The 10,308-nt window shown below is 44.3% G+C and overlaps 1 pseudogene; it reads right to left on the bottom strand.

Annotated features, from left to right (window-relative positions):
* Nucleotides 1-635: 635 nt before the first annotated feature.
* Nucleotides 636-9,213, bottom strand: LOC136536215 (protein ETHYLENE-INSENSITIVE 2-like; annotated as a pseudogene).
* Nucleotides 9,214-10,308: the final 1,095 nt, after the last annotated feature.

Here is a 10,308-nt window from a genome sequence, read left to right on the forward strand (position 1 = left end):
GACACCATGCCTTCTCCCCGCCGGACGGATGCTGGTCTGCACCGACGGCAGCAGCTGCTGGGACGTCGGCGGCGGGTTCGGCTGCGGCCCCAGCAGAACCCATGAATCCCGGCCACCATCTTGCTGAGATCAAGGACAGCCGCCGTCAACTGCTCATTCGTCATGACGCCCACGGCGGAGGATGACGCACCCGCGGTCATCTGCAGCGAGGATTGCGGCACCCTGGCCGACGTGGAGATCGCGGATAGCGGTGCGGTGGTACCTGACGAAGACGCTGGTGGCAGCGGGTGGACATGATCGAACCACATGATCGAACCAGAGATCTCTGATATCAGATTGTTATGTGGCTGCTAGGATTGAGAGGAGAGAGTCGAGGGGAGCGACGGCGGCTGCCGCGCTACAGATGTGCTCTAAAGAATTTTAGAAAAAGGCAAAGGGATAAGGGGACATGCTATTTTCTGAGTTCGATTGCTGCCAGAAGAGTAATAGGGAGTAGAACAAAGGACCTGACAATCTAACAGATATTGGCGCCGTTCGCTGGTTTGATTTTTTCAGACCAGTCGGCTGCTTCTCTCACAAATCATTGTGCATCTTTCAGCCGCTACAATATTTCTCTCTTACGCAACCAGCCAGTTTCAACCAAGTTTCAGCCAGCCGAACGGGGCCATTGAACGAACCTGGTTCATTAACTCTATACCATCTTGATAGCTAACAAGTGTTATGTTACCGGATTCATCTGCTGCTGAGCTCAATAGAACATAGTTCACAAGGAAAACCCCAGTAAATACGAATAATATAGAAAACAGGTGATCATGGAACAGAGAACCAAGGGTAGGAGCTAGAGATCTTCTTTGCACCTGCACATATGATAGCTGATTAACATACAATCAAATAAGTAGAGGAGGCAAAAAAAAAGAAGTAGAGAGCAGATCAACAAAAATGGCCAGGTTTGTCAAAGTGGAATGCAGAGTACAAAAGTATAACAAAAATGGCCAGGTTTGTCAAAATGTGTTTTCAAGTATTTTTAAGGGAAGATTTTTTTAATGTTGTGTTAGTGATCATGCATTTCGAATATGCAATTAAATTGCATTCCAGTGAGATTTTGAGCGTGTCATTAATAATAACCTGCTTGGTTTATTTTTGGCCTTATCAGGACATTACTAATGATGAAAATCTGAGAAATGATGGTGGTAGGATGAGTATCAGAAGATTTTTCTCTGTTTTAGTGTCACTGTGAATCAAGTTATAGACTAACATGCCGCTACAAAATAGTGTCATTGTCGGTTACCACTATGACCAATAAATTGTGGTAGACTAATGATTCATGTGATGTATTGCATTATATGAGAACACTGCAGATGGATACACATATGTGAAAATAGAATGTGCGCGTAAGTTGCTTTCTACATGAAAGTAAAACCAGCATAATCGAAGCAATAATCCACTCATTCTTTTGGTGATAAGCATTATCTCACTATGTGTTCAGAAAAATTACTCCCCCGGTGGTATTATTTGATTGCTGAAAACATGAAACATTCTCTACAATAAGAAAATGCATCCAGCCAACAGAAAAGGCACATTACCTTAGTGGACCAAATGTAACTCCAAATGATATCTGACAATTGTGACTAATCTGAGCAAAAGTGTTAGAGTAAATAGGAATAGTACCACATTGTCTATCAACGTGGGGTGTTAGTCCTATGTACCCTATATAACCAGCCCTATATATATATATCCAATTCCACCACTTATATTCTCCTACATGGTATCATTCGCCTAGGTTTAGATCCTAACCCTATCCGTCGCCGCTTCCGCATTGCTAAAGATGGCAACGGGTAATATCCGCGTGGATAGTGGCTTCGCACGCCCGCACCCGTGAGAAAAATCTCATGCCCGCACCCGCGCCCGCCACCCGCTACGGGCAGCAACCTATGCCCGTGCTCGTGCCCACAGGCACAGTTTCATGCCCGTATCCACGCCCGCCGGGTCGGGTGCCCGCGGGTACATGGGTTTTTCTGCCCGTTGCCATCTTTAGTAATATCTACGCGGATAGTGGCTTCGCACGCTCGCGACCACGAGAAAAATCTCATGCCCGCACCCGCGCCTGCCACCCGCCACGGGCAGCAACCTATGCCCGTGCCCGTGCCCGTGGGCACAGATTCATGCCCGTATCCGCGTCCGCCGGGTCGAGTGCCCGCGGGTACGCAGGGTTTTTCTGCCCGTTGCCATCTTTACGCACCGCGCGCCCCGAGGAGAGATCGATCTCCGTCGAGGGCAGCGCTGTGGCAGAACCGCCTAATCTAATGCCTCTCAGAAGTACTTATCTTCCATTAGACACTAAGTACTCAAGAGAGGACACTAAACTACGTAGTTCCGTCGAGCACACCCCAAGGGAGAACTCGAAAATCCATATTTTTCCATCAGAATCATAAATGAGAGAATAAAGCTTACAACATTCTTAAGTCATTTCTTACATCACTTTATTACAGTAACAGAATATTACCTCAATTGATTATAATAGTGGAATATAATAATGTTATCAGAGTTACAGAGGAAGCAAAGATTAATTTAATGACATGGTGGAGTATTAATATAATGGACATTTATATACAAGAGCTGCTAGCAGATTTTACATCTTTTCTTATAAAAACCTTTAGTAAGGGTTATAAATAAACACTACGGTCGTAGCGTGAAAGGAATTATCTCTGAGCCCAACAGGAGGTTTCCACACACAAGAGTCAGCTCTAAGTATCCTCCAATCACCTGCAACAGGGGGAATAAAACCCTGAATACTCGATTGTACTCAGCAAGACTTACCCGACAGGAGAAAAATAAAAGACTCCAAGGATATGTAAGGCTTATTTGGCTTGTGGGTTATTGCATCTGTGGAAGCGTTACTAAACGTGCGTCCTTATATTCAATTTTATAGCAATCATCATTAGTTCAATAACTAACCATCCTATGTAAGCACCTATGCTACTTTCAAGCAGGTGGTAAGCAATTAGAACCATTTTATTACCTTTCAAGTTTTAGTTCTTACTACGATGCTAGACCATAGCCAAGTCATAACGTCTCACAGAAACGACGATTCATGAACCAATGTATCCTAGCTGGGTAACTCGAAACACACGCTCCATTTGTACCACAGGCACAAACAAGACCAACCTATTTCACTCTTGCCACGGGGTCCTAGCCCTGTCCAAACTTGGACTCTAAGCCCCCACACTTGAGACCCGATCTCAATATAGGGCTTAGACCTCCACCTTTCCCCGTCTCCAATCAGTCAGTCCGAAAAGAGCCAGAACCCACGACAAGAGCGTAACGAGCCTTCTCGCTCCCATAAGTAAGTATGTGCTTAGGATAATAAGTCTGTGACATGACTACCATCCACAGCAATGGACGGTCCTCAATCGACACAGGCGGAACAAGTGCAATCCGAGCCTCGCTCGAATGCCTACCCAAGTCCAGATCCAAAGTACCATTCCGCCTGGTCTCTAATTATCCTTCATATATATTCCATGTGCTAGTTATATAATAACAATAATAATATCTTTCCTATCTCTCGCGAGTAACAGGTAATCACTCAACTTCTATCGGATCATATAGCATAGCAATCTACACGATCCTGACATACTAGTAGGACTCATAGGATAAGGATATATATGCAAGTGGTTAAAACTTAATGCACAAGCATAAAGTATAGTGTAGAATAATAGGGGTTATGCACCGGGGCTTGCCTAGGCAAGATATAGGCTATGTTCGCTTGTCTTATAATCAGTACTTTTTAGCTTGTTTTTTCAGTCGGAACAATATTTTTCTCTCACAACAAATAAGCTGGAACAGTGTTCCGGCTTGTTTTTTCAGCGAAGCGAACGGGGCCATAACCAAAGATTAGCATTCCATTGGTGACACAATCATCAAGGCACCATCTTTTCCGCTACTTCGGTCGAATCCATGATCCATCGTTGTTCCTATTATGATATACGTGGATGCAACGTAGAAATATAAATAATCAATGACAACTACAATTCTAAAATACGAGTACGCTCAGCATGCTAACGAGCTAGCTTTAATGACTAACATACTAGTCTATGTATCCACATCGTCAAGTAAGGCTTTGCCTCTAGAAAAATATTTTAGTCCTACAATTCCAAAGGTGTTTCGGCATTTTATGGATTAAATATATATTTTTTGAACTAGGGCTCATTTAGCTACCTTAGCAAACTAATTATTATGAAGCTACAAAAATTACAGTGAGCACCTAATAATGTTACGAATTTATTGTGAAAGTTTTAGAGCCAACACTATCACCAATTTATCATAAAAATTCCTACAAGCTTATATCTTACAATCTTAAGCATCTCAAATTAATTAGATTACTCCTAAAAATATTATAAAACTATATGAACAAAATATACTAACAGATAGATCATGATTTTATGAAGCTAACAAAATTGGTTTCACAATTTTCGATTAACTACACAATTTTATATTGAATTTACAAGTTTACCTTAGAAACTAAATTAGAAAATACTTTAGAAAAAAGGGCCGATGGCAAGCATTCGGCCCAGCACCCAGCGCGTCGCGGCTGCGCGCGCGTCGCAACGGCCCAACGTGGCCCAAGGCCGAGGAGGCCCGCGCGTGACGGCGGCTTTGCAGAAAGGTCCCATGCTTTTAGATAATAACATGACTACTATGCATACTATTTCTACCATCAGTAATCTTGCAACTAAACCCTCGGATGTTTTCACCTTTACCACGGGGAGATCCCTGGGGATCCCCACGCGTGTCGGCACGGCGACCGACGGCATAAGGCAACCTAGGCGGGCTACGATGGAAGTAAGGGGTTGACCATCATCTACAGCTAAACGCGCAAGGATGGGTAGCGGTTAGGGACTCGGAGGCGCACTGTCGTGGGCTGCAGCGGTGAGTGGCTATCCGCGGGGGCGGCGTGACTGTTCCGGTGAGCCTACGCCCTCATGGAAAGGTATAGATGGTAGAGAAGCATCAGTAGCTGACCGTGGTGTACGCCCTACTAACGGTTGAAGAAGGGGAGCACTGCGATGGTCTGGCCATGAGCGAGCCGCCGGGGCAGCGGTGCTCCGGGATGGACACCCATGCGTCACCACATCACCGACGAGTTCCCTGACCAAAATAGCGCGAGCACTAGATGGAGGAAGTCAAGGTGAGTTCAGGGTTACGAGCAATTGAACTGCTATTAACCCTGCGGGCCTTACCCCCAAACCTACCGGCTCAACGACGCACATGACCGACGATGAGTAAAATCTAAAATTGGCTGCGGCTAGACCACCGCTGGACCCGACGAGAGTGGGGCGTCTAGCTAACTTCCTCTACTTCTCACTGACGCGAGGAATTGAGCTGGGAAGCTTTGGGCTAGTGATTAAGAAAGGGGAAGGGAGAGTGGTGCACTGCCACCGCCACGTCGTGGGAGGCGGCCCCGGTAGAGGTGGCCCGGCCATGACCCGACGAGACACGACAGTGTGGGGATATGACTGCACGAGCGAGGGATAGGCGGCGCGTCGGTTAGCGCTTGGACGGAGCCATTGAAGGTGTGCCCGTGTGTGGCCACACGCACGCAACAGTACGGCGTCGCGATGCAATAAACTACGTACGACGTCGAGCTCAGGCTTGGTAGGTGGGTTGTGTGGCTGGGAACAAATGGTACAGCGACCGAGTGAGTCGGAGGGCGTGGGACAGCACCACGAGCAGCGGCGTGGCTCGAGACAAGGAGGGCAGCGGGTGGGGCAGCCGCGCAGCAGGGGGGCAGCGGCGGTCGAGGGGCGAGTGCCAAGGCCATCGGCCAGCAGCAGGCATCGCAGCCGAAGGTGGCCAAGCCACGACCATGCCATAGCTAGGCCAATGGCGGCCACCATCAGCCTACCCACGCACGTGCGCGGCCAGAGGTATCCACGACGCGCACCGAACGCGGTGACCACATACTCCCGGCCGAATGGCCAGACACGTGCTAAGCACGAATTTTAAAGCATCAAAACAAACCGCTTAGAGCCTGATTGAGATTAAAACAAGAGTTCAAGATTCTAGTAGCCACTAAGAGCTTCTCATCCGAGCAACGAGCATGGTCGGAGAGCGAGCATCGAGGGAGATGAGAGGTGCCAACAGGAGCTCATCGCGCTGAACGCTAGTTCACGACGGAAGCCCGAAACAAGATCGACAGCGCGTTCTAACAAAGTTAGGGCAATTTCTGCGACGCCACGACAACCCCAACTCATGCGTGGACTTCACCATGCTAAAGTGCTCACTTAGAGGCAACTAACACTATGAAATCATGGAGCTAGTGCTTAAGTGTTTTAGCTAGAATTCAATTGCTAAAATATCATTGTCTACAATTCTTTTCGGATTTAGAAAAGGGCAAGAGTTCAGTTAGAACTAAACAACCACTAACACTTTTGCCAAAAATTTTAAAATGTCTAAACCTTATTAATTTCAACCAACAAGCATTTCACACAATAGTCCATACTTCATACTAACCCATAGGAGCAAAACATTTAAGCACCTTTTAACTATTTTGCTCAATATAATTCCCCAAAAATAACATTTTGTACATAAATTCAATTTCTTGTCGATTTAACGAAAAGTTCTAGTTTAGATTTCCGGATTCAATTTTTGAGCTCCCAAAACACTAGTTATCAATATTTATTTTCCAAAAGTTAAAGTTGCATTTCCATCTACTAAACTTGTACTTTAATTTTTATTTAAGTACTAAATACAAGTTATATTTTATTTTTGTTTATAGAAATTATTTTTTGTGCCAAACAATTAAAACGACTTATCCCATTTTTCTCGTTAGAATTTTTATTAGCACTTTTACGCACCAAGTAAGTTAACTTGGATATTTATTTGAGTTTACAAAAGTGAGTCACATAGGATTCGCTTATCATTTCACGCGCGTTATAAATTTTTAAAATCTAAAAACTTGTTAGGCTAATCCTTCTCGAACCTAAATCTCGGTGCTAAGCAAGCTCGTAACACCGGGGGTGTTACAAGCGCCACCCCTTTAGGCGCCGGATCCTATTGATCCTACTGCCATCTTCGTCACCGTCAAGCAGCAGTTCGGGCCTTCTCGCGATGTCGCGCTACCTCGTCGGCCTCACCGTGCTCGCTATGGAGGACGCTGGGTGTCGCCCCCATCCCGCGCTGCCGTGGTGGTGGCCCGGGCCAGGTTGATCCCGACACCGAGCCGCCATGGTGGCGGCCGGCCAATCTGCGCCATCCTCACGTGACCCCGGGTGACCGCGCCCCCCCGTGCGCCCCACGCCGTCTGACTCCCCGGCAGCTCGTGCTGTCGGCAGGGACGAGCCGCACCGAGGCGCACTGCCTACCAACGTGGGATGTTAGTCCTATATACCCTATATAACCAGCCCATGAGGCCCAATGCAATATATATCCAATTCCACTAATTCTATTCTCCTACAAAAAGACAGCTAGATTACCTGAACAACTGATGAATGAACATAAAAAAATGTGTGTTATTACATTTCTGCCAAGAAGTGCCATCAGCGAATAAGCACTCTCACCACTCAACTTGGGGAATATCACATTCACATTGACTGGGACCTTTGGTTGACTGACTAATAAACCAAGCACAAAACAAAGAAGTGTAAAGCCTGCTATGCAGGAATTGAATGTTCCCGCCATCCTCCTGCCCTAGAATGAGCACAATCATAAAACCAGAAATATATAAGATATTAAATGTCATCTTCTTTTTGGGCAGATCTCTGGGTTAATAAATTGCCAGACAGATGATAACATATGGCAGCAGATTAACTACAACACTTGAAAAACATACACCAGTGATAGGATCACCATATTCAAAAACAAGGTTGAACCCAACTGCTATGCCTGAAATCTGACAGCACCAAATGTTAAATGCTTAAAAGATGGGAACCGGTTACATGTGCTGGAAGTGACCAAAAGTAGTCTAATCCATAACATGAACATATGGACGTTCCATAATGAAGTGCGGACAGAAGATGAATTTGTCCAAAGTGTGCAGACATACCAAGGTTAGTTCCCCAATAATCAAGGACAGTCCTGCCTGAAGACCAAGAACAACATTTATCGTCTGACTGTACTCCTGGTGGCAAATCTACCATTCACGTAAAAGTATCACAGGTAAGAGGTTAAGAAAATCAGAAGAATATGCTGAAAATACGAAGAAAATGTAATAACAGAGGATTATTTTCTTGATAAAATTACACATCAAACTAAAAGTTTGTTGATAGATGTGAATATCTAAAACGTACTTATCTTTTTAAGGGACAGCTATGAAACGTTTAAATATAATGGGCCTAACTAATGAACTATCATGTTTCACTGAGAAGAGCGCACACACATGTTTCTTTTTAGTCCAAGAGTTTTAAATGACAAGTAGTAATAGCATTACCACTAACAGTCCTCGGGACATGTGAAGACGAAACCCAGGATATGGTTAATCAAATCCCCCCTTCCCAAAATAAATAAACTTCTAGAGTTGCTCTAAGTCAAACTGATTTAAGTTTGACCAAATTTATAGAAAATAGCATAAATATTTATGCCGCCAAATTAACATCATTAGATACATCATGAAATATATTTTCATAATATACTTATTTGGTGCTATAGGCAATGTTACTCTTTCCTATGAAGTCGGTCAAACTTAAGATAGTTTAACTTAAAGTGATTCTAGGAATTGATTTATTTTGGGACAGTGTAGTACTTCTGTCTACTTGAAAATGCTTGCTTGGCAGTTGGCACACAGGTAAACCATGAAATCAGCATCCCAACTTACATATGAAACACATAATTTCTGTTTATTTCTTGTATTATAAGTTTTCTTTTTATTTCTTGTATTATCAGTTAGAACCAGTGACATCACTGCAGAGTTGTTATGACAAGAGTTCTACAAAATAGTAAAGCAAGAAACACTCACTATACCCGTACCTCTGTCAGATTCTTCCCAGTGACCATGCCAATACAAATTGATTGATACTGAAATAGGATGGCTGAGAAATTGAAAAGCAGCACCAGCAGCACTTGATCATACCCAAACCGAGATCCAGCATCCACAGTCGCCAACCAGTTTCCAAGGTCAATATACCCCATTGAAATCAGTAGTGTTGGCCCAAGGGTACGGAACAGATTAGGCCGACCATCCCCAGCGGCCAGAGATTCTATACTGCGCACACCGATCATGGTGCACAAACAATGTTGATCCTCAAGGGATCAGTATGGACTTGGAACAAGATACCAAACTGCTTACCAAACCCAGATCCTCTCTACTAGTCTGCTTTGATCCAAGCAATCTAATACAACTCTCTGAAGCTGATGACCATCCACATCAACATTTGCATCCCCTTATCTTCTCTCCAACTAACTTCACAGAAATGAATCGCAACTGTGTTTTCCTTGTACAGAAGTGGTGAGTGAGACCCACAGCAGAGTTAATCATGCGCGGCCAGGCCGAGTGTCTTCCTCCAAACCAGACATGCATTAGGCTTTTTCACCGTAATTAGGTGGTGTTTGGATCCGGTGACTAAAATTTAGGAGATGTGTCGGGAGGATGTTGTATGGGATGTTTGGATACTAATAAAAAAACAAATTACATAATCCATCAGTACTCCACGAGACGAATTTTTTAAGCCTAACTAATCCATCATTAGCATATATTTACTGTAGCATCACATTGTCAAATCATGAACTAATTAGGCTTAAAAGATTCGTCTCGTAAATTAGTCACAAACTATGCAATTAGTTTTGTAATTAGTCTATATTTAATACTCTATGCATATACCTAAATATTCGATGGGACAACGACTAAAATTTAGAAGAGGCAACCAAACACCACCTTGTTCCAGAACCTCGAGACCGTATTGAAGCCGTAACCCCTGACACGACCCACCTAAAACAAAATCGAGACACCATAAGCAAACCAAAATCAAGCGCTTCGCTCATAGGATCAAATGAAAAGACAAGTTGCGGCAGGAAAACATGGGGACCAAAGAAGCCGCTTTCTAGCTCAGTGCTTCCCCTATTGTTTTTCCCCTTTTTATTACAAAGAAGAAGGGACCTTGCGCCATGTTGGCTTTCTAAGCGGCAGATTACTAAAAAGTGAAACCCACCGGGCACCGGCTGGTGGCTAACTCGGTCCACATTGGCACTGAGACTCTCAGAGTGACATGCCGCATTGCCTGTTTTGAAGTAGTGATGGATTTTTTTTCCTGTTTTCAATATTGTCCCTGTTCGGCCTCTATTAAATCAGCTTCTGCTGATTTGTATGGTTAATTTGTT

Source organism: Miscanthus floridulus, chromosome 2, assembly GCF_019320115.1.
Source record: "Miscanthus floridulus cultivar M001 chromosome 2, ASM1932011v1, whole genome shotgun sequence".
NCBI classification, from domain to species: domain Eukaryota; kingdom Viridiplantae; phylum Streptophyta; class Magnoliopsida; order Poales; family Poaceae; genus Miscanthus; species Miscanthus floridulus.